Source organism: Schistocerca piceifrons, chromosome 2 (genome assembly GCF_021461385.2).
Source record: "Schistocerca piceifrons isolate TAMUIC-IGC-003096 chromosome 2, iqSchPice1.1, whole genome shotgun sequence".
In the NCBI taxonomy this organism is placed as follows: Eukaryota; Metazoa; Arthropoda; class Insecta; order Orthoptera; family Acrididae; genus Schistocerca; species Schistocerca piceifrons.
Window position 1 is genome coordinate 268337114 of NC_060139.1, and position 10506 is coordinate 268347619.

Genomic DNA, 10506 nt, shown 5'->3' on the forward strand with positions numbered 1-10506 from the left:
GCAAATAAACGTGCGTTTTTGAGAAGTTTCGGAAGCTATCATTCTCTTTGCATAATCTACAAACAATTTGTAACAAATCGGAGTTTGTGATTTAGTTTCTGTAGCAGATTTTCTAACTAACACATTGTATTACATCTAATAAGAGGAGTAGCCCTACATACGAGGGTGAGTCAAATGAAAACCTTAAATATTTTTTTAAAATATTATTTATTAAGCAGAAGTGTCCGCCTCCGTAGCGTAGCGGTAGCGTTACCGCCTACCACGCAGGAGGCCCGGGTTCGATTCCCGGCAGGAGACTGGGTGTTGTCTGTCCCTCGTCGTCATTTTCATCATCATTGACTTGCAAGTCGCCGATGTGGCGTCACCTAAAAAGGACTTGCAATACGGCGGCCGAACTCCCCCAAATTGGGCCTCCCGGCTAAAATGCCATACGATCATTTCTTTTTTTTTGTGCAGAAGTGGTACAAAGCTGTATCACTTTTCAACACAATCTCCGAAAAAAATTCTTTTGGTAGTCCGCGCAACCACTCATGCACCACGTGGCGTACCTCTTCATCAGAACGGAACTTCTTTCCTCCCATTGCGTCTTTGAGTGGTCCAAAGATATGGAAATCACTTGGGGCAAGGTCTGGTGAGTATGGCGGATGAGGAAGACGCTCAAAATGCAGGTCTGTGATTGTTGCAACTGTTGTACGGACAGTGTGGGGCCTTGCATTGTCATGTTGCAAAAGGACACCTGCTGACAGCAATCCATGTCCCTTTTATTTGAATGCAGGCCACTGATGATTTTTTAGATCTGTGTATAATGCACTAGTGACAGTGGCCCCTCTAGGCATGTAATGCTCTAAAATGACGCCTTTTTCGTCCCAAAAGAGAGTTAGCATAACCTTCCCTGCTGATAGTTCTGTTCGAAACCTCTTTGGTTTTGGTTGTGAGGAATGGCGCCATTCCTTGTTCGCTCTCTGCGTTTCCGGTTGGTGGAAGTGAACCCAGGTTTCGTCCCCAGTAACGATTCTTGCAAGGAAGTTATCACCTTCTCGTTCAAAGCGCCGAAGAAGTTCAGCCGGCCGGGGTGGCCGAGCGGTTCTAGGCGCTACAGTCAGGATCCGCGCGACCGCTACGGTCGCAGGTTCGAATCCTGCCTCGGGCATGGATGTGTGTGATGTCCTTAGGTTAGTTAGGTTTAAGTAGTTCTAAGTTCTAGGGGACTGATGACCTTAGAAGTTAAGTCCCTTAGTGCTCAGAGCCATTTTTTGAGCCGAAGAAGTTCTTCACAAGCTTCAACACGTCGTTCTCTCATTTCAAGAGTCAGCTGCCGTGGCACTCATCTTGCAGACACTTTGTGAAACTGGAGCACATCATGCACAATGTGGTGTGCTGACCCATGACTAATCTGTAAACATGCTGCAATGTCATTCAGTGTCACTCGGCGGTTTTCCTTCACTATGGCTTCAACCGATGCAGTGTTCTGTGTAGTCACAACTCATTGTGCCTGACCTGGACGAGGAGCATCTTCCACTGAAGTCACACCATTTGCAAACTTACTACCCCATTCGTAGGCTTGCTGCTGTGGCAAACATGCATCGCTGTACTGAACCTTAATTCGTCGATGAATTTCAATAGGTTTCACACCTTCACTACACAAAAACGGAAAAACAGAACGCTGTTCTTCCCTGGTGCAAGTCGCAAGTGGGGCGGCCATCTTTATACTGATACTGCGACGGTATGTGTGCATCTGCACTATGCTGCCACCTACAGGCCATTCTGCACGCTGTTTGTAGCACGCTCACCAACTTACAGGATAACGGCCCGAAATTTCGACTTGTTATTGCAAAATTAAGGTTTTCATTTGACTCACCCTCCTATTATCTGCACTATCGTAAATTGACACTGTTTTCGTGTTTGCTAATAACTATAATTAACAACAAAACGTTTTAGGAACTAGTAATTTTTACCATAGATTTTTGTGTTGCCGCCGGCCGGTGTGACCGAGCGGTTCTAGGCGCTTCAGTCTGGCACCGCGCGACCGCTACGGTCGCAGGTTCGAATCCTGCCTCGGGCATGGTTATGTGTGATGTCCTTAGGTTAGTTAGGTTTAAGTAGTTCTAAGTTCTGGGGGACTGATGACCTCAGATGTTAAGTCCCTTAGTGCTCAGAGGCATTTTTTGTGTTACCTTAATAGAAATCTCGTTTTGTGAATGTGCTTCACTTCCTACACGCATCAGCAGCAACTTCTTAGATTTTTACCCTGCACGCTGCCCTCCAATACTAAATTGGTGATCCCTTGATGCCTCAGAACATGTCCTACCAACCGATCCCTTCTTCTGGTCAAGTTGTGCCACAAACTCCTCTTCTCCCCAATCCTATTCAGTACCTCCTCATTAGTTATGTGCTCTACCCATCTAATCTTCAGCATTCTTCTGTAGCACCACATTTCGAAAGCTTCTATTCTCTTCTTGTCCAAAGAATTTACTGTCCATGTTTCACTTCCATACATGGCTACACTCCATACAAATACTTTCAGAAATGACTTCCTGACACTTAAATCTATACTCGATGTTAACAAATTTCTCTTCTTCAGAAACGCTTTCCTTGCCATTGCCAGTCTACATTTTATATCCTCTCTACTTCGACCATCATCAGTTATTTTGCTTCCCAAATAGCAAAACTCCTTTACTACTTTAAGTGTCTCATTTCCTAATCTAATACCCTCAACATCACCCGACTTAATTCGACTACATTCCATTATCCTCGTTTTGCTTTTGTTGATGTTCATCTTATATCCTCCCTTCAAGACACCATCCATTCCGTTCAACTGCTCTTTCAAGTCCTTTGCTGTCTCTGACAGAATTACAATGTCATCGGCGAACCTCAAAGTTTTTATTTCTTCTCCATGAATTTTAATACCTACTCCAAATTATTCTTTTGTTTCCTTTACTGCTTGCTCAATATACAGATTGAATAACATCGGGGAGAGGCTACAACCCTGTCTTACTCCCTTCCCAACCACTGCTTCCCTTTCATGTCCCTCGACTCTTATAACTGCTATCTGGTTTCTGTACAAATTGTAAATAGCCTTTCGCTCCCTGTATTTTACCCCTGCCACCTTTAGAATTTGAAAGAGAGTATTCCAGTCAACATTGTCAAAAGCTTTCTCTAAGTCTACAAATGCTAGAAACGTAGGTTTGCCTTTCCTTAATCTTTCTTCTAAGATAAGTCGTAAGGTCAGTATTGCCTCACGTGTTCCAGTATTTCTACGGAATCCAAACTGATCTTCCCCGAGGTCGGCTTCTACTAGTTTTTCCATTCGTCTGTAAAGAATTTGTGTTAGTATTTTGCATCTGTGACTTATTAAACTGATTGTTCGGTAATTCTCACATCTGTGAACACCTGCTTTCTTTGGGATTGGAATTATTATAATCTTCTTGAAGTCTGAGGGAATTTCGCCTGTTTCATATATCTTGCTCACCAGATGGTAGATTTTTGTCAGGACTGGCTCTCCCAAGGCCGTCAGTAGTTCCAATGGAATGTTGTCTACTCCGGGGGCCTTGTTTCGACTCAGGTCTTTCAGTGCTCTGTCAAACTCTTCACGCAGTATCGTATCTCCCATTTCATCTTCATCTACATCCTCTTCCCTTCCCATAATATTATCCTCAAGTACATCGCCCTTGTATAGACCCTCTATATATTCCTTCCACCTTTCTGCTTTCCCTTCTTTGCTTAGAACTGGGTTTCCATCTGAGGTATTGATGTTCATACAAGTGGTTCTCTTATCTCCAAAGGTCTCTTTAATTTTCCTGTAAGCAGTATCTATCTTACCCCTAGTGAGATAAGCCTCTACATCCTTACATTTGTCCTCTAGCCATCCCTGCTTAGCCATTTTGCACTTCCTGTCGATCTCATTTTTGAGACGTTTGTATTCCTTTTTGCCTGCTTCATTTACTGCATTTTTATATTTTCTCCTTTCATCAATTAAATTCAATATTTCTTCTGTTACCCAAGGATTTCTACTAGCCCTCGTCTTTTTACCTACTTGATCCTCTGCTGCCTTCACTACTTCATCCCTCAAAGCTACCCATTCTTCTTCTACTGTATTTCTTTCCCCCATTCCTGTCAATTGTTCCCTTATGCTCTCCCTGAAACTCTCTACAACCTCTGGTTCTTTCAGTTTATGCAGGTCCCATCTCCTTAAATTCCCACCTTTTTGCAGTTTCTTCAGTTTTAATCTACAGGTCATAACCAATAGATTGTGGTCAGAGTCCGCATCTGCCCCTGGAAATGTCTTACAGTTTAAAACCTGGTTCCTAAATCTCTGTCTTACCATTATATAATCTATCTGATACCTTTTAGTATCTCCAGGGTTCTTCCATGTATACAACCTTCTATCATGATTCTTAAACCAAGTGTTAGCTATGATTAAGTTGTGCTCTGTGCAAAATTCTACCAGGCGGCTTCCTCTTTCATTTCTTAGGCCCATTCCATATTCACCTACTACGTTTCCTTCTCTCCCTTTTCCTACACTCGAATTCCAGTCACCCATGACTATTAAATTTTCGTATCCCTTCACTATCTGAATAATTTCTTTTATTTCATCATACATTTCTTCAATTTCTTCGTCATCTGCAGAGCTAGTTGGCATATAAACTTGTACTACTGTAGTAGGCTTGGGCTTCGTATCTATCTTGGCCACAATAATGCGTTCACTAAGCTGTTTGTAGTAGCTTACCCGCGTTCCTATTTTCCTATTCATTATTGAACCTACTCCTGCATTACCCCTATTTGACTTTGTGTTTATAACCCTGTAGTCACCTGACCAGAAGTCTTGTCCCTCCAGCCACCGACTTCACTAATTCCCACTGTATCTAACTTTAACCTATCCATTTCCCTTTTCAAATTTTCTAACCTACCTGCCCGATTAAGGGACCTGACATTCCACGCTCCGATCCGTAGAACGCCAGTTTTCTTTCTCTTGATAACGACATCCTCTTGAGTAGTCCCCGCCCGGAGATCCGAATGGGGGACTATTTTACCTCCGGAATATTTTACCTAAGAGGACGCCATCATCATTTAATCATACAGTAAAGCTGCATGCCCTCGGGAAAAATTACGGCTTTTGTTTCCCCTTGCTTTCAGCCGTTCGCAGTACCAGCACAGCAAGGCCGTTTTGGTTATTGTTACAAGGCCAGATCAGCCAATCATCCAGACTGTTGCCCCTGCAACTACTTAAAAGGCTGCTGCCCCTCTTCAGGAATCCACACGTTTGTCTGGTCTCTCAACAGATACCCCTCCGTTGTGGTTGTACCTACGGTGCGGCTATCTGTATCGCTGAGGCACGCAAGCCTCCCCACCAACGGCAAGGTCCATGGTTCATGGGGGGTTGACGTTCGTAAGTAACTGGAAATCGCCCTGACGACTGTTAAACGACTGGCAGCTGCTACGAATCGGTGTGTTGGAAAAGCTCCAGAGAGTCGTTTACCCCTGATACCTGTACTACAGGTACCTCATGTTCTATCCTCTACTGTGGATCCTGTCTTCTCTGCAGGAAGTACAGGAGCTAGTCATTACACATCCACTTGACTGCGATTGGGTTGTCAATGGTAGACCTAGGCTTCCTGTACAGGGTGTGTGGGGACCAGGGAGGAATTAGGATGTTGGACCAATCCCCCTTACCAACAAGTCTGAGGTGCTGTCTTTTACTGAAGCTGAAACTGAGCCAGTGTGACTTACTTCACGTGTGTTGCCCAGTGTCAGGAGGAGGCAAACGCAAAAGGGTGGGGGTCTATTAATGATCAGCAGTTCAAAGTTACGGCGAATGACGGTACCCCTTAGAGAAATGGGTGCAAGGGATAGGAAAGGTCATCAGGTGCACTCAGTGCCTATGCCTGGGGTCTCACAGAATACTGAAGAGGCTATTCCTGCAGTCATTGTGGGAACAGGGTGCAACCAACTGCAGATTGTGGCACACGTTGGGACAAATTATGCCTGTCGTCTGGGCTCTGAGATCATTATTGGGTCATTCAGCGATGGGCGGAGAAGGTGGAGAAGACCAGCCTTGTGCATAAAGTTTCAAAGAAGCTCACAGTTTGCACCGTTGTCTGCAGAACTGACCGTGGCCATTTGGTTCTCAAGTGGAAGGACTGAACCAGGGAGTTCGAAGATTCTTTGACAAGCTAGACTGTGTCTTCGTGGACTTGCGCCGTAGGGTTGAGAACTGTTGGGTCCCCTAAATAGGTCAGATGTGCAGTACACGTCAGGGGCTGTCACTCAGGTAGCTGACTGTGTGTGGGGTGCACACAAGGGTTTTTTAGATTAGGCGACTCTCCATGCAATCCAGATAACAATAGTTGTAGGAAACCCGGAAGTATCAGAGTAATATCGAAAAAAATGCCTCCCACGGGTGAAAGTATTAAAATCCTAATGGTAAACTGCCGAAGGATTCGCAACAAAGTGCCAGAGATTGAGGTGCTCATGAAATGCAATACTACGTACTGAAAGCTGTTTGAAACCTGAAATTGATAGCAGCGAGATTTTTGGAGAAAATTTAAGTGTATTGAAGGGGAGGCACATGGGGAATGCAGTTGGTGTACTTGTCACCGTAGACGAGAAACTCAAATCCACCGAGGTCGAAGTTGAAGCTACATGTCAAATTGTTTGGGCAAGACTCAGTATGAGGGGTGGACATAAAATGATAATTGGGTCCTTCTGTCGCCCACCAGACTCATCTCCTGATGAAACCAAAAAGTTTAGTGGAAACCTCGTTTCAGTTGTATGTAAGTTCCCCAATCATACTGTAACCATCAGTGGAGACATTAATCAGCCAACAATTAATTGGGAAAATTACAGTTTTGCTCATCATAGGCATGATAAGAAATCATGTGAAGCTTTACTACATAACTCCTCTGAAAACTACCTAGAACCCAACTCATGATGGAAATATATTTTATCTAATGGCGACAAATAGGCCTGACCTCTTTGAGGATGTCCACTTCGAAACTGGTATCAGTCTCCATGATGCGCTTGTGGCAACAATGGTTACCAGAGTAAAAGAACAACTGAAACAAACAGAAAGATATGTATGATCACTAAATTAGATTTAAAAAATCAGTAATATCACATGTCAATGTTGAACTTTCAGCACAGGTCAGGAGCATGTAGATGAACTCTGGCTCAAGTTAAAAGAACAGTTGACCATGCACTGGATAGATATGTACCCAGTAGAACAGTTCATAGTGGGAGGTGACGTCCTTTGTATACTGCCGTTGTAAAGAAACTTCTAAAGAAACAGAGATTACTGCATATTAAGTGTAAAGCAAAGCATTAGGCTATAGATAGAGAGACGTTGAATGAAACGTTTTGCTGTCAAGAGAGCAATGCACGATGCCTTCAATGACTACTGTCAAGTGATCTTTCACAGAACCCAAAGAAATTCTAGTCGTATGTAAAGGCTGTTATTGGCACCATCGTTAGTGTCCAGTCCGTAGTGATGAGACAGGAACTGAAATTGAGGGTAGCAAAGCAAACTCTGAAATGGTTAACTCCGTTTTCAAATGTTCCTTTACAGAGGAAATCCCAGAAGAATTGCCCCAATTTAATCCCCGTACCACTGGAAAGATGTACGAAATAAGAATTTGTGTCAATAGTGTTGAGAAAAAGCTGAAATCTCTAAAACTGAAGAAATCTCCAGGCTCCCATGGAATCCCTGTCAGATTCTATACTGAATATGCGCCTGAGTTAGCTCCCCTTCTAACTATAATCTATCGTAGATCCCTCGAACAAAAAGCCGTGCCCAGTTCTTGGAAAAAGTCACAGATCATATCCGTCTACAAGACGGATAATAAAAGTGATCCAAAACTACCGTTCAATAGCCTTGACATCGATTTGTTTTCGACTCTTAGAATGTATTCTGAGCTAAAACATAATGCAGTATCTTGAACAGAATGCCCTCCTCAATGCCAAGCAGCATGGATCTCGAAAACATCGATCATGTGAAGCCCAACTCGCATGACCTACTGAATGCTTTGGATCAAGACAACCAAGTAGATCCAGTGTTTCTTGATTTTCGTAAAGCATTTGACTCGGTATCGCACCTACGCTTAATGCCAAAAGTATGATCATATGGGATGGAGACTGGACTGTGGGCTGTTGATAGGGAGGACACAGCATGTTATCTTGGATGGGAACTCATCGTCAGATGTAGAAGTAACTTCGGATGTGCTCCAGGGAAGTGTGTTGGGACCCTTGCTGTTCATATTTTGTATTAATGACCTTGCAGGCGATATTAATAGTAAAATCAGGCTTTTTAAAGATGATGCAGTTATCTATAATGCAGTATTAGCTGAGAGAAGCTGCAAAAATATTCAATCAGATCTTGATAAGATTTCAGTGTGGTGCAGAAATTGGCAACGTGCTTTAAATGTTCAAAAATGTAAAATTTTGCACTTCACAAGACGAAAACACGTAGTATGCTATATTATACCAATGCCCCACTGTTGGAATCGGACAACTCATACAAATACCTGGGTGTAATACTTTGAAGGGATATGAAATGGAATGATCACGTAGGTTCAGTTGTGGGTAAAGCAGGTGGTAGACTTCGGTATATTGGTAGAATAATAGGGTTCAAATGGTTAAAATGGCTCTGAGCACTATGGGACTCAACTGCTGAGGTCATTAGTCCCCTAGAACTTAGAACTAGTTAAACCTAACTAACCTAAGGACATCACAAACATCCATGCCCGAGCCAGGATTCGAACCTGCGACCGTAGCGGTCTTGCGGTTCCAGACTGCAGCGCCTGTAACCGCACGGCCACTTCGGCCGCCCAGAATAATAGGGAAATGCAATCAGTCTACAAAAGAGATTGGTTACAAATCACTCGTGTGACCGATCCTAGAATATTGCTCAAGTGTGTGGGAGCCGTACCAGATAGGACTAACAGGGGATATTGAACGTATACAGTGAAGTGCAGAACGAATGGTCACAGGTTTTTTTAATCAGTTGAAGAATGTCAGAGAGATACTAAAGAAACTGAACTGGCACGCTCTTGAAGACAGCCTTTAAATGATTACTCTAGGGATGTACTACAGCCTCCTACGTATCCCTCACATAGGGATCGTGAGGATACCATAAGATTAGGATAATTACTGCAAGCACAGACGCATTCAAACACTCATTCTTCCTGCGCTCCATGAATGGAACAGGAAGAAACTTTAATAACTGGTACAATGGGACGTACCCTCTGCCGTGCACCTCACCGTGGTTTGCAGAGTATTGACGTAGATGTAAATAGGTTACATTTGTCTTGGCTTTTTAAACCACTCAAGTTGGTGTTCGTTTTTCACCCACGAAATGTCACGCTTTCTTCCAAGATCAAACATTTCAGTAGTTTTCGTAGAAAACATTGGAATTTCGTAGGACGTTTAGTTTAAACTGAATGCCTTCATTAATATCGAAAAACTGAAGAGCAGACGGACATACTTTCGTAACTACTGGATATGTCGTAAATAAAACAACTTTTCGATAATCTCAAGGCTCTGGGGAGCAATTTCTCCTTTTACTAAGGCCAATACTTTAGTTCTTTTCGAACCAAACTGTTTTGCGATGGAATAATCATCAAAACTACGCTATTCAGCTTATTCGTACAATCACTAGATCTGAAGCCTAGTTTACACGACGACATTGGGTTGCGCCACTCGTTGCGTGGAATGAGTTGCGCGCAAATGGTTTCATATTTGACTGTCGACATGGCGAAACCAGTATACACTTCGGTTTCATCGTTTTGTGGGCTCCTGAGTCGTGTCTGAAATGATTTGGCAGGTGCACGTCGCACGAGTTGTGATGGAGTTAAAACTCGCTGTGTGGAATCGCTGCATGAAAAAAAAAAAAAAAAAAAAGAAAAAGAAACGTGCTTCGATTCGTGGCTGGATGAAGAAAAGACGTCAGCTCGGTTGCTCAGCATTAGTGCTGAAATAATTTGTAATGGAAGACCCAAGAAGTTCTTTTAATTATCTTAGAATGTCGCCAGAACTGTTCATATTTCTTCCAAATAGAGTTAATTTTGCGATAAGGAATAAAGATACTGTAATGCATGAAGCACTTCGCCAGAACTGAAATTACATATTACATTGTGTGCATTACAATCGAGAACATTCGACATGCTATAAGATGCGCATTTAGTTAGCGATGACACTTTTTCATTAACACCAATAATTACTAACATTAACAGTAATATTTATTAACATTAACAGCAGTAATTATTCGAACAGGCCGCATTAAGAAGAGAATGGTTTGCAAACTACTGTCTTGAAGATAGATCTGTACAGTGGCAATTTGTCAAAATTCAGACATATGCGAATTGGGAGTACTGCTGCGACGTTTTAAATAGATGAATATTAAATAAAGAATGTAGCTTCTTGATCTGTGTAGCCTTCGCTCCTGTCAACAATACTCCTGGATATGTGCACCTAATTCAATAAATTTTGCCCTGCAGCTCAGATACTGTCAAACTG

At 42.8% G+C, this 10506-nt stretch overlaps 1 non-coding gene across 1 annotated transcript; it reads left to right on the forward strand.

Annotated features, from left to right (window-relative positions):
- Positions 1 to 226: 226 nt before the first annotated feature.
- On the forward strand, positions 227 to 298 carry Trnag-acc. The gene has a single exon. It is a non-coding gene; the product is annotated as a tRNA-Gly (tRNA).
- Positions 299 to 10506: the final 10208 nt, after the last annotated feature.